Here is an 11,864-nt window from a genome sequence, read left to right on the forward strand (position 1 = left end):
ATAAGGGTCTTCTGTAGTCATGACTACCAACCCTGTGAGTGGGTAGGAGCCTCAAGAAGAGATGTGGGGGGTGCTTTTATTTTTTAAACATTATACAACTATTCCATATTCTTTTTTTTAGCACTATGAGAAAATAGAGATAAGCAATACAGGAAAAGGAAGTGCACACCTGATCTCATCACCCAGTGAAATCACTGTAAACACTTGTGTATATTCTTTCAGACTTTTTTGGTGGTGGTTGCTTTGTAAAGGAAAAGGAAAGAGAAAAAAACTGGTATCCTCATGCACTGCTTCTTGGAGGGTGCATTGGTAAAGCCTTTATTAGAAGGCAACTTTGCAAGATGATTAAAAAATAATAATAATGCACCTCCCCTTTTGCTCAGCAATTCTGTTTCTAGAAATCCATCCCCTGGAAGCAATAACGAAGGTAGTAGGTACATAGATTCAAAGTGCCAGCACCCACTGCTCACAAAGCAAAGACTTGGGACCAACCTAAATGTCCATCAATGATAGACTGGATTAAGAAAATGTGGCATATATACACCATGGAATACTATGCAGCCATAAAAAAGGAAGAGTTCATGTCCTTTGCAGGGACATGGATGAAGCTGGAAACCATCATGCTCAGCAAACTATCACAAGGACAGAAAACCAAACACTGCATGTTCTCACTCACAGGTGGGAACTGAACAATGAGATCACTTGGACACAGGGCAGGGAACATCACACACCAGGGCCTGTTGCGGGGTTGGGGGTTAGGGGAGGGATAGCATTAGGAGAAATACCTAATGTAAATGATGAGTTGGCCGGGCACGGTGGCTCAAGCCTGTAATCCCAGCACTTTGGGAGGCCGAGGCGGGTGGATCACGAGGTCAGGAGATCGAGACTATCCTGGCTAACATGGTGAAACCCCGTCTCTACTAAAAATACAAAAAACTAGCCGGGCGTGGTGGCGGGCGCCTGTGGTCTCAGCTACTTGGGAGGCTGAGGCGGGAGAATGGCGTGAACCCGGGAGGCGGAGCTTGCAGTGAGGAGATCACGCCACTGCACTCCAGCCTGGGAGACACAGCGATACTCCGTCTCAAAAAAAAAAAAAAAAAAAAATGATGAGTTGATGGGGGCAGCAAACCAACATGGCTCATGTATACCTATGTATCAAACCTGCACATTGTGCACATGTACCCTAGAATTTAAAGTATAATAATAAAAAAAATGGTACATATACATAATGGAGTACTATTCAGCCATAAAAAAGAATGAGATCCTGTCATTTGCAAGGAGATTCCTGGCTAAGTGACACAAGCTACGCCCAAAAAGACAAAGTGCCAGCACCTTTCTACACACCTTATGTAATTCAGTCAGTCCTCACAGCAATCTTACTTTATTTAATAACAGCTTTATTGAAATATAATTCATATACTAACTTAGTCCATTTAAACTGCTATAACAAAATGCCATAAACTGAATGGCTTATCAACAACAGAAATTTTTTTCTTACAGTTTTGGAGGCTGGGAAGTCTTAGATCAAAGCACTGGCAGATTCACTGTCTATTGAGGGCCCACTTTCTGGTTTATAGATGGTACTTTCTTGCTGTGTCCTCACGGTGGAAGGGGTGAGGGGTCTCTCTCTAGCCTTCTAAGTAATGGCAATAATCTCATCCAGGAGGGCCCCACCCTTATGATCTAATCACCTCCAAAACATCATCACATTAGTAATTAGGTTTCAGTAGATGAATTTCAGGGGGACGTAAACATTCAGACCATAGAACCTACCATACAATTCAACCATTTAAAATATACAATTCAATGGCTTTTAGTATATTCACAGATAGGTGCAACCATCACCACAGCAAATTTTAGAATGTTTTTATCACCCCAGAAAGGAAACTTCATACCCATTAACAGTCACTCTCCATTTCCTCCCTTCCCACTCACCCCCAGCCCCTAAAAACCACTTATCTACTTCCCGTCATTATACATTTGGCGATTCTGGACATTTCATATAAATGGAATCATGTAATATGTAGCTTTTTATGACTGGCTTCTTGCACTTAGCATAACGTTTCAAAGGTCATCCATGTTGGATCCTGTATCAGTACTTCATATCTTTTTAATGTGAAATAATATTCCTGTGTGTGAATATGCCAAATTTTGTTTATCTCTTCATTAGTTGATGAACAGTTGTGTTGTTTCCACCTTTTGGCTATTATGAATAATGCTGCTCTGAACATTTCTAAACAAACTTTTGTGGCAACATGTGTTTTTATTTCTCTTGAGTATATACCTATGAGTGGAACTGCTGGGTTAAATTGTAACTCTGTGTTAACCTTTTGGGGTACGCCCAGACTGTTTACAAAGCAGCTGCATCATTTTATATTCCCACCAGCAGCGCATGAGGGTTCCAATTTCTCCATGTCTTCACCCACACTTGTTATCTATTTTTAAAAATTATATCCATCCCAGTGAGTGTAAAGTGCGCCTCATCATGGTTTTCATTTGCTCTTCTCTGATGGCTAGAAGGAGATTATTATCATTACTTACAATGTACAGATGAGGAAACTGAGGCACAGAGAGGTTAATTTATATATCATGACTTAGTAAGTGTCCAAAATTGTGGGTGTACAACAGTACATGCAGAAGGAAGTTCGCTGTAACGCTATTTGTGGAAAGAAAAATTAGAACTGTATGTTTACTAGCAGGGGTTTATCCCTGCAGAGAACCATTATGCAACTATCAAAGAATGAGGAAGGATCATTCATGCTGACACGGAATGAGCTCCAAGACATATTGTTAGTGAAAAAACCCAGCCACAGAATCATATGTACAGCACAAACCTGTTTGTGTTAATACATATATGGATTGGAAGGCTCCTCACCAAACTGTTCACAACATCCCCTAAAACAAAAGCTCCATGAGAGCAGGGATTTTTGTCATTTGGCGTATGGTGAATGGCTGTATTGCCAACCTTCAAGCAACAGCACAGAGTAACAGCTGCATCTGTTGTTAAATGAACAATTCCTTGAGACAGAGGAATGGAAGGCAGGAATATATGTAGATGAACTCATTTTATTCTGCAGACCCATGTCCTCTATACATGAATTCATGCAGTAGTTATATTATTTTTGACACAGAAAAAAATAATGAGGAATTCTTGAGGCCTTTAGCAATAAAAAGATGAGGTCCCCAGAGAGTTGGTATATAACTGAGGAATGGCCTCAGTCTCTTCTGAGGATGCTACGAGGACCTTCCTGGGCCACAATGTCCCTCATTTCAAGTGAGTGCAGCTCTCACCCAGCTGAGCTCCACCTCTTAGGGTTGAATTGGGGATGATTAGCTGGTGGAGCAGACACAGGCCTGCTCCTGCCCTGCTGGACATCCCACCCTGATCAATAAGCTACTCTTCCAGTTAACAGGAATCCAATGTTGGGATGCTAGCAGTGAATCTTGTTTTCACGCCTGAGAAGATCTTAAAAATCAATAAGTATTAGAGGGACATGACCATGTATTGTTCGTTCTATTGTTTTTTCAATATTGGTTTAATTTTTCATTGCGGTTAAGCCCTCTGAAGAGGCCCAAGGATCAAGGGCTTCTTGTGAGACACAGGCAGGTGCATATGTCACATCACTCAAGGCTAATGGCAGTTTAGGGACTTGAGAGACAATTAGGGAAGGGACCAGGAGCTGTGGTTTGACTCTGTTTTGCCAGTCAAGTCAGGATAAAGGAATGATCTATATTTTACAACAGGTGCAGATTACAAAATTCAAACAGTGAAAATGGCAAGTTGCACCAAAAATAAGGATTAGCGGAAGCCAGGAAAGAGATATGTAGGTTGGGTGGACAACAGGCTGCTCCTCACAGCTGAAGGGGATGTTATGGGTCTGACAACGTCTTCTCGATTTTTTTTTTACGAGCAAGGTATCTCCACATTCTCTTACTCTAGCCCTTTTCTCATGCCAAGAAGGCACAGAGCTAGGTGTTCAGTGGGGTATGATTGGGCATTGTCTTTGACTTCCCCTGACACAACTCTTCAAGCACCCAGTCCTATTGATTTCACTCCAAAGTAACCTTCTATTGCATCTATTTCTCTCCATTACCACTGTCATTGTTTTAGTTCAAGTCACCATCACCTTGAGTCTGGACGTATACGGTTGCTTCCGAAGCTGTCTTCCTGTCTTGAGGAACAGTCCTACTTCCCTCCACTTCCTTCTCCACACAGAGAGAGACTAAACTTGAGAGGCAGTGTTGCCTTGTCATTAGGACAGCGTGGGCTCTGGAGCCAGGATGCCTGGCCTCGAATCCTGACTCCTCCAGATATGTGACGTTGAGCAGGTGACTTCACTCTTCTGTGCCTTGGCTGTCTTCTCTCTTAAATAGGGGTGCTAATCTGCACATACTTGATAAAGGCACAGCGAGGATTAGGCGAACTCATATAGATGAAGTGCTTAAAACAGGGGCTGCCAGATCCTAGCAGGTGCACACACATGAGCCAGCATCTTTCTTTCTTATTTTCATTTTTATTTTGAGACAGAGTCTCGCTCTGTTGCCCAGGCTGGAGTGCAGTGCACTGCAACCTCCACCTCACTGCAACCTCCACCTCCTAGGTTCAAGCAATTATTGTGCCTCAGCCTCCTGAGTAGCTGGGATTACAGGTGCCCGCCACCATGCCCAGCTAATTTTTTGTGTTTAGTAGAGATGGGGTTTCGCCATGTTGCCCAGGCTGGTCTCAAACTCCTGAGCTCAGGTGATCTGCCCGCCTCAGCCTCCCACAGTGCTAGGATTAAAGGCCTGAGCCACCGCACCCGGCTGAGCCAGTATCTTTCTGAAATGCAGTCCCCTAGTTATGCTGTGGTTGGGACAAAGCCCAAACTCCCCCATACTCTTTATAAGACTCTGTAGGACCTGTCTACCTTTCTCTTCCCATCTCTTAGTGACTCTGCTTCACATTTAGCACTCATGTTAAATGTCTTTTCGTTCCTCTAGCAAGACAGGTCAGCAAGCCTACACACAGGCTGTTCCTCTCTGCCTCATACATTCTCCCCAAAATTCTTCCCCATCCCCACTTCAAGGATCATTCTTCCTCAGGTCTTAAGTGCTGTTTTCTTTAGAAGCATCCCTCATGCATCGAATTCTGATTAGGGGCCCTTCATTGTGTTCCTATGGTACCCTTACCTCCCATCAATGCGCTTGCTACTTTGTATGTTCCAGTTTTTACTACAAAATATTTCACACAGAAAAGCCAAAAGCCAAAAGCATGGTGCAATAATAGTAAACTCCCATATACTCCCAACCATTGGTAACGTTTTGCCATATTTGCTCATTCTCTCTCTTTCTGTCTCTCCTTCTATTTATTTATTTTGTTTCCAAGTAAATTACAGACATCATGACATTTCACTCCTAAATATTCCAGCTTATATCTCCCCAAAAGAAAAAAAGATGAGGGGGTATTCTCCCATCTAAAACATAATACTTCCATCACACCTTAAAAAATTAATAATTCTCTAATGTCACTGAATGCTTGGTCTACATTCAAATTTTCCCAGTCATTTTCCAATTCCCTCTTAGGGTCTTCCTGCTCCATTGCATTTAATTGCTCCTTCATTGGCCCAAGGGCTGTGTGAGGAACGGAAGGTGTCCCCTCTGCTCTCCTCTCCCAGCACGCAGCTCAGGGTAGCCCCTCCGTATATTTATTGAAAGAAAGGACAACCTTCCAACCCCCCGCCATGCCCCACTTCCTCCAGCTGGGGAGGGTCCTTGGCCCCTACACACACACTGACCCGTCATGGCATAGCATCCCTTCTGTGGTTCAAGTTGGAAACCTGAAAGACATTCTAGACTGACCCCTCCCCTGCCACTCTCTCCAGCTTAACCCCTCCCAGGGCTTCGGTTCTGCCCTTCATCTTCCCTCACCCCTCTCCCTGAGCCTTGACATCTCTGATGCTCAAGTGTGTCCCCGTCCTGCATCAGAGTTCCCTCTAAAAGACAAACCCACTCTGGTCACAACTCTGCTTCAAATCCTTCTGTGGCCCTCCCAGGGCCCAACCTGCCCACCAAGTTCCAATCTGGCAGCTCTTCCACCTTCTTCCTCCTCCCTCTTCTGACCCCTGCCCTCCCTTGACCCCTGGCCTGTGCTTGAGCATCTCAAAAACATCCATAGGTCTCCAAGCACACCATGCTTTTCCATGCCTCTGCGCCCTCTCCCTGAACCACCCGCCTCCAGTGCTTTACCTTCCTCTGAGAACTGGAGAGAAGCTCAGACATCATTTTTCCCAGGGCCCATTCAATGACCTGCCCTTTCCTGGCAGAGAGCCCACAAAAGCCTTGGGCACAATAAATGTTCGTTAAATAATTGCTGAGTGGGTGAACAGAAAATATCATCCTCCCCTTCCTCCCTGGATAGAGGCAGCTGCAGCTCCAGCCCATCCCAGGCCTGTGCCCTAGGCCCCAACTTCAGCCCAGCCCAACCCAGCCCAGCTCTGTGCGGCTGCCAGATGAACCTGACACAGCCTTGGCAGGCAGCCTCTGAACCACTGCCAGGCCCATATGTAGCTTTCCCTTTCCTAAGGAAGAATGGGCAACAACAGGCTTGGGTTTTTTTATTTGTGAAAAAAAATTAAAAATCTAAACAAAAAAGAGGTATTTGTTTGTTTGTTTGTTTGTTTTAATAGCTTTATATTTGGAAATCCTCTTTAAGTAAAGTACCTCCTGGGAGCTAGAAGGTGAGATGATATGGCCCCTTCTGCTTTCAATAAAATTCTCAGAATGCAATATTGCTGATACAGTTTGAATGTTTGTATCCTCCAAATCTCATGTTGAAATGCGAATGCCAGCGTTGGAGGTGGGGTCTAGTGGGACATGTTTGGGTCATGGGGGCAGATCCTTCCTGAATGACTTGTTGCTGCCCTGATGATAATGGAGTGAGTTCTTACTCTGTAAGTTCACAAGAGAACTGGTTATTTAAAAAGAGCCTGGCACTGTCTTGCACCCTTTCTTGCCGTGTGACATGCTCCCCACTCACCTTCCGCCATGAGTAAAAGCTCCCTGAGGCCACACCAAAAGCTGAGCAGATGCAAGTGCCATGCTTGTACAGCCTGCAGAAACGTGAGCCTAATAAACCTCTTTCCTTTAAAAATTACCCAATCTCAGGTATTCCTTTACAGCAACACAAAACAGACTAACAGAATTGCCTTTATGCATTTCAACCAAAAAAAAAGATATTTCACTTGAACTTCATTCTTCTGCTGATTAAATTATACTGGGGCAGGAATGGAGGACTTTCAAGCAGTCAAAGAACTTTCGTGGTTACACAGAGGTCATCTCACAACACACCCAAGAAAGCTCCTGATACGCCTGTCCTCCTGTTGCGAGCCCCTGCATCACAAGTGGTGCAAGTGGAGATGAAGTGTGGTGGTTTTTTTTGTTTTTTGGTTTTTTTTTACCTTTATAGCTTTCTGCTGAGAAGAAAACGTTTTACCAGCACAGACCAAACTACTCCAGTAGGTAAAAGCTCTAAGAAGCCTAGATGATGAAGGCCCAGAGAAGTAAATAATGAAGTGGGCTAAAGCTTGAATCTCTACTCCCCTCCCTGCACTCACTGAATAATCTCTTTTGGGTGAATTTGTTAACCTTTCTGAGCTCTAGATTCCTCTTCCACATGTAGAAGTACTCCCAGGGTTCTTTATGAAAACTACATGAGATGTTGTTTGTGTAGTGGGATGTAAAAATGACTATGGTCTCAGTTCGGGTAATGCCAAGGACAAAAGACATGTTTCAAAGTGAGCTGTGACACCGAGGCCATCAAGCAGGGATGACAAAATAAGTGGCATGAAGCTGGTTTCCCTCTTACCTGACCACCTCCAGCCCACAAAGAAGGCTGGGTGAGGAGAACAGTTGGTGGCATAGAGGATGAATTTTGGAGACAGCAATAGGTGCACTCCAAGTCCCAATTGTCCGCTACCCACCCTCCAACAGTGGCCTCCAAGACGCTGTGTCCCTGGAGGTTGACCGTCACTGAGGGCTGATGTCTGAATCATGTCTGTGAATCCCAAAATACAAGAGACATGGAGTGATCAGCTGGAGTGAGAAGAACGTGGTAGCTCTGGATTCCCTGGGATAATGGAACTTGAGTATTTTCCATAAACCAGAGATGTACCGTGGCCAACCTGTGGGATGTGTAGGTCCTTCTGACAGGGACCACCAGGAGGAATGGAAATTTACCTTCAGAAAAAAGCTGACAGCACTTGTTGTGGCCTGAACTATCCTCCCAAAATTTATATGATGCAGCCCTAACCCCCAGGACCTCAGAATGTGACTGTATTTGGAAGCAGGACCTTTAAAAAATGTGATTAAGTTAAAATGAGGCCCTTAGGGCAGGCTTTAATGCACTCTGACTGTGTCCTTACAAGAAGAGGACATTTGGACATGCCAAGAGGAAAGACCACGTGAGAACGCAGTGAGAAAGTGCCTTCCACAAGCCAAGGACAGAGACCTCAGGAGAAAACAAACCTGCCAACTCCTTGATCTTGGACTTTTAGCCTCTAGATCTGTAAGAAAATTAAGTTCTGTTGTTTAAGCCAGGGGCCCGCAACTCCCGGGCCATGGACAAGTACTGGTCTGTGGCCTGTTAGGAACCAAGCCACACAGCAGGGAGAGAGAGAGCGCGAAGCTTCATCCATATTTACAGCTGCTCCCAATCATTCACATGACCACCTGAGCTCCGCCTCCTGTCAGATCAGCAGCAGCATTAGATTCTCATAGGAGCACGAACCCTATTGTGAACTGCGCATGTGAGGGATCTAGGTTGCATGCTCCTTATGAGAATCTAATGCCTGATGATCTGTCATTGTCTCCCATCACCCCCATAGGGGACTGTCTAGTGCAGGAAAACAAGCTCAGGGCTCCCACTGATTCTACACTGTGGTGAACTGTATAATTATTTCATTATAAATTATAATGTAATAATAATAGAAATAAGGTTCTCAATAAATGTAATGCACTTGAATCATCCTGAAACCATCCCCACCTTGGTCTGTGGAAAAAAGTGTCTTTTACAAAACTGGTCTCTGATACCAAAAAAACTGGGGACTGCTGGTTTAAGCCACTCAGTCTGTGATATTTTGTCATGGCAGCCCCAGCAAACTAATATGGCACTGCTTAGATGCCAGGGAACTAAGAAGGAGTCTTATTAGGTAACCAGCTTCAAGGGACCAGCAACTCAGAGATCCCCAAAGATGAGAAATAATGGCGCTCTCTGAACTATCCACAAGACTGTGCCAAGAGAGAAAGAACTAGGTTTACACACCCACCAGAACCTGCCAGTGAAAGGCCAGCTTGTCATAGCATTAACCAAGTAAGGACTTCCAGCTCCCTTCCTGCCTCCTCTCTTCTCCCTTCACCCTGCCAGGAGTCAGAATCCTCAGTAAGCCAGAGGAGAGAAGGATGGAAACTTAATGTGGGAAATGAGAAGCCATCCATAGACCCCCTTTCCAAGCTGCAGGCCCCACTAGAGAAGGGAGAGAAGTCTCCACTAGGAACCAAATTCGAAGATCTGGCTGATTCCCTGGGACTGGACATCCCAATTGCTGAATGAGGCTGTGCTGGAACTAAAAGTGACTTAAGAACTTTTGATTCCTGAAGGGGGCCCAGAAGAGTTGTGGACCTGCTTTAATTTTCATCCCAGGACAAGGGAAGAGTGAGGACCCATTGAAAAAAATTAGGAACAATGATAGGCAAAAATAAAGTTTGCTTTCATAATATACCATGAGTTCTGTATATTTCACGTATGTTCTTCTACACATGAGGCAACTTAGCCTGGTCTCTGGCCAAAAAAGAGATACCACTTATTGAGCAATTCTTATCCTTTCAAATTCCTTCACTGTCATCATTGAAAATTCTATCTTTTTCAAGCAAGACTAGCTGATGCCAATAGAAAAATCATTTAAAACAAACAAACAAAAAAAATCCTTAAGCTGTCAACTTGGGTGCAGATGTTCTATCAAGCCAGAAACTGAATGTCATCCTCTATACCCCATGACCTAGAGAAGCAGACTAACTCCAGACCAGCAGGGCTGGGCAGGACTAAGATTCCCACAATACTTAAGAGAAAACTGAGTTCAAATCCAGGCTCTGTCATTTAACAACTGTGTGACCCCGGGTGAATGACTTAAATTCTCCGTACTTCAATTTCCTCATCCATAAAATAGAGATCATAAAGTATCCATCTGATGAAATAGCTGCAAAACACTTAGAACGCTGCCTGGCACAGGGCAAAGGACTCACAATACACATAGCTATCATTATACACCATTGCCTCTCAAAATGAAATCTTGTGATGACCTTGGTTTATTAGCACAACGTTGTAAAAAAAAAAAAAAAAAAAGCTTTACAAGGGGCATGATGATGAAAGGCGCAGATGAACCAGACTGCCTGGGTTTGAATGAAGCAAGAATCTGAGGCACGTTGCGTAAGGGTTTGCTATCATTACTAATCATTCAGTGAGAGACATACAGTAATAGGTATACATATGCAATACATAGAGAAAGAGCTTAGTACTAGCGGCTATTATTAAGGCAACAGTCACCTCAATAAATCTACATGGACCATGAAGACCCTGGTCACCCAGAGATATCAGAGGCACTGAACAGGGCCAGCCAGCCAGAGGGCATTTTCCTAATCGGGAGGCTGCTGAACTTGACCTCTGTTGCTTTTCATTATTTATTTAACAGCATATGGTGGCTCTCAAGAAAATAGGATGTCTTGAAGCCAGAAACCCATCCTCCTTGGGCTGGATACTCAGCCATCCCCTGCAACCCCACCCCTTAGCCCCAACCTCTCATTGTCTCTCTTGTGTTACCTGATCCGGTTTCTTCTTCCAGGGCAGGTTCCACCTTGCTGGGGAGAGGTGAAGAACCATGGCCTTCCAGCCTCCCGAAAAGGGGATGTTCCAATGAACCCAGAGCTCTCTGGGCCCGGCTCGCCACTCACTCACCTGGGGCCTGAAGACTGACAGAGAAGCAGGCAGAAAATATGAAAAGCTGATACCCACTGCAGGAAATCATTGTTTAGCCAATTCCAGACTAAAAAAACAAGGCAACATCGGAGAAAGGAGGGCAAAGTGTCATTCGGGGCCATTGTTACAGCCGCTGCTCTGTGTGGTGGGGAAACAAAGCAGGCCTGTGTGTGTGAGGACAATGCTGTTGTGTTACTAACTGCTTCTGTGTTACTCCTGGGGACAGGAGGATGAGAAACGAGGCCACAATGTCTTCCCTGGTGGACTTCACTCATCATAGTAGCCAGGCCAATCAGAGCTGGGAGAGGCATTTTGGACATTCAGCCCATGGCATGATGTAATAGGGATCAGGGGACATGCCTTCAGGTGTGACCACCTGCCTATTTGTTAGTCTTCTATACATGAGAGATCACAAATGTCCCTCTCCTCTTCTCTTACTTGCCTTCAGAAACTTACCCCAAGTTAGAGCTGAAAAGAATGAGACATATCATTTCTCCAAACACAAATGTCATCTACTTCAACTCTTCAACTCCTAACTTTTGTTATGGGACATCTGGCCGGGACTAATCCCCAGCCACACAGCACGTTAGCAGCAGTTGGCAAGATTAGATGAATATTATAAAGCTTGCACCCACTGAATCCCCATAATGAACAAGACACTAGGTCATGAGCAACCTTGCAAAATGACCTCATTTGCTCCTGACTTCAAATTCTGGCTCTGCAACTATTACCCATGGACTGTGAGTAAGTGTTTTCTCTGGGGGTTAGTTTTCCCATCTGTAAACTAGGATCATGACTGGGTTCCTATGAGGATTAAATGAATTAATATATGCAAAACTCTTAGGAACAGGGGCTGGCC

General features: G+C 44.5%; 1 protein-coding gene across 1 annotated transcript in view; it reads right to left on the reverse strand.

Annotated features, from left to right (window-relative positions):
- Positions 1 to 11,112, reverse strand: part of PRR5L (proline rich 5 like) — a 174,198-nt gene extending 163,086 nt beyond the window's left edge. Inside the window, exon 1 of the mRNA XM_025355714.1 lies at positions 10,850 to 11,112. The gene's annotated coding sequence lies outside the window, so the exon portion shown is untranslated. The remainder of the gene's footprint in view (positions 1 to 10,849) is intronic.
- Between the last annotated feature and the right edge of the window lie 752 nt (positions 11,113 to 11,864).

The sequence above is a fragment of the Theropithecus gelada genome, chromosome 14 (assembly GCF_003255815.1).
Source record: "Theropithecus gelada isolate Dixy chromosome 14, Tgel_1.0, whole genome shotgun sequence".
In the NCBI taxonomy this organism is placed as follows: domain Eukaryota; kingdom Metazoa; phylum Chordata; class Mammalia; order Primates; family Cercopithecidae; genus Theropithecus; species Theropithecus gelada.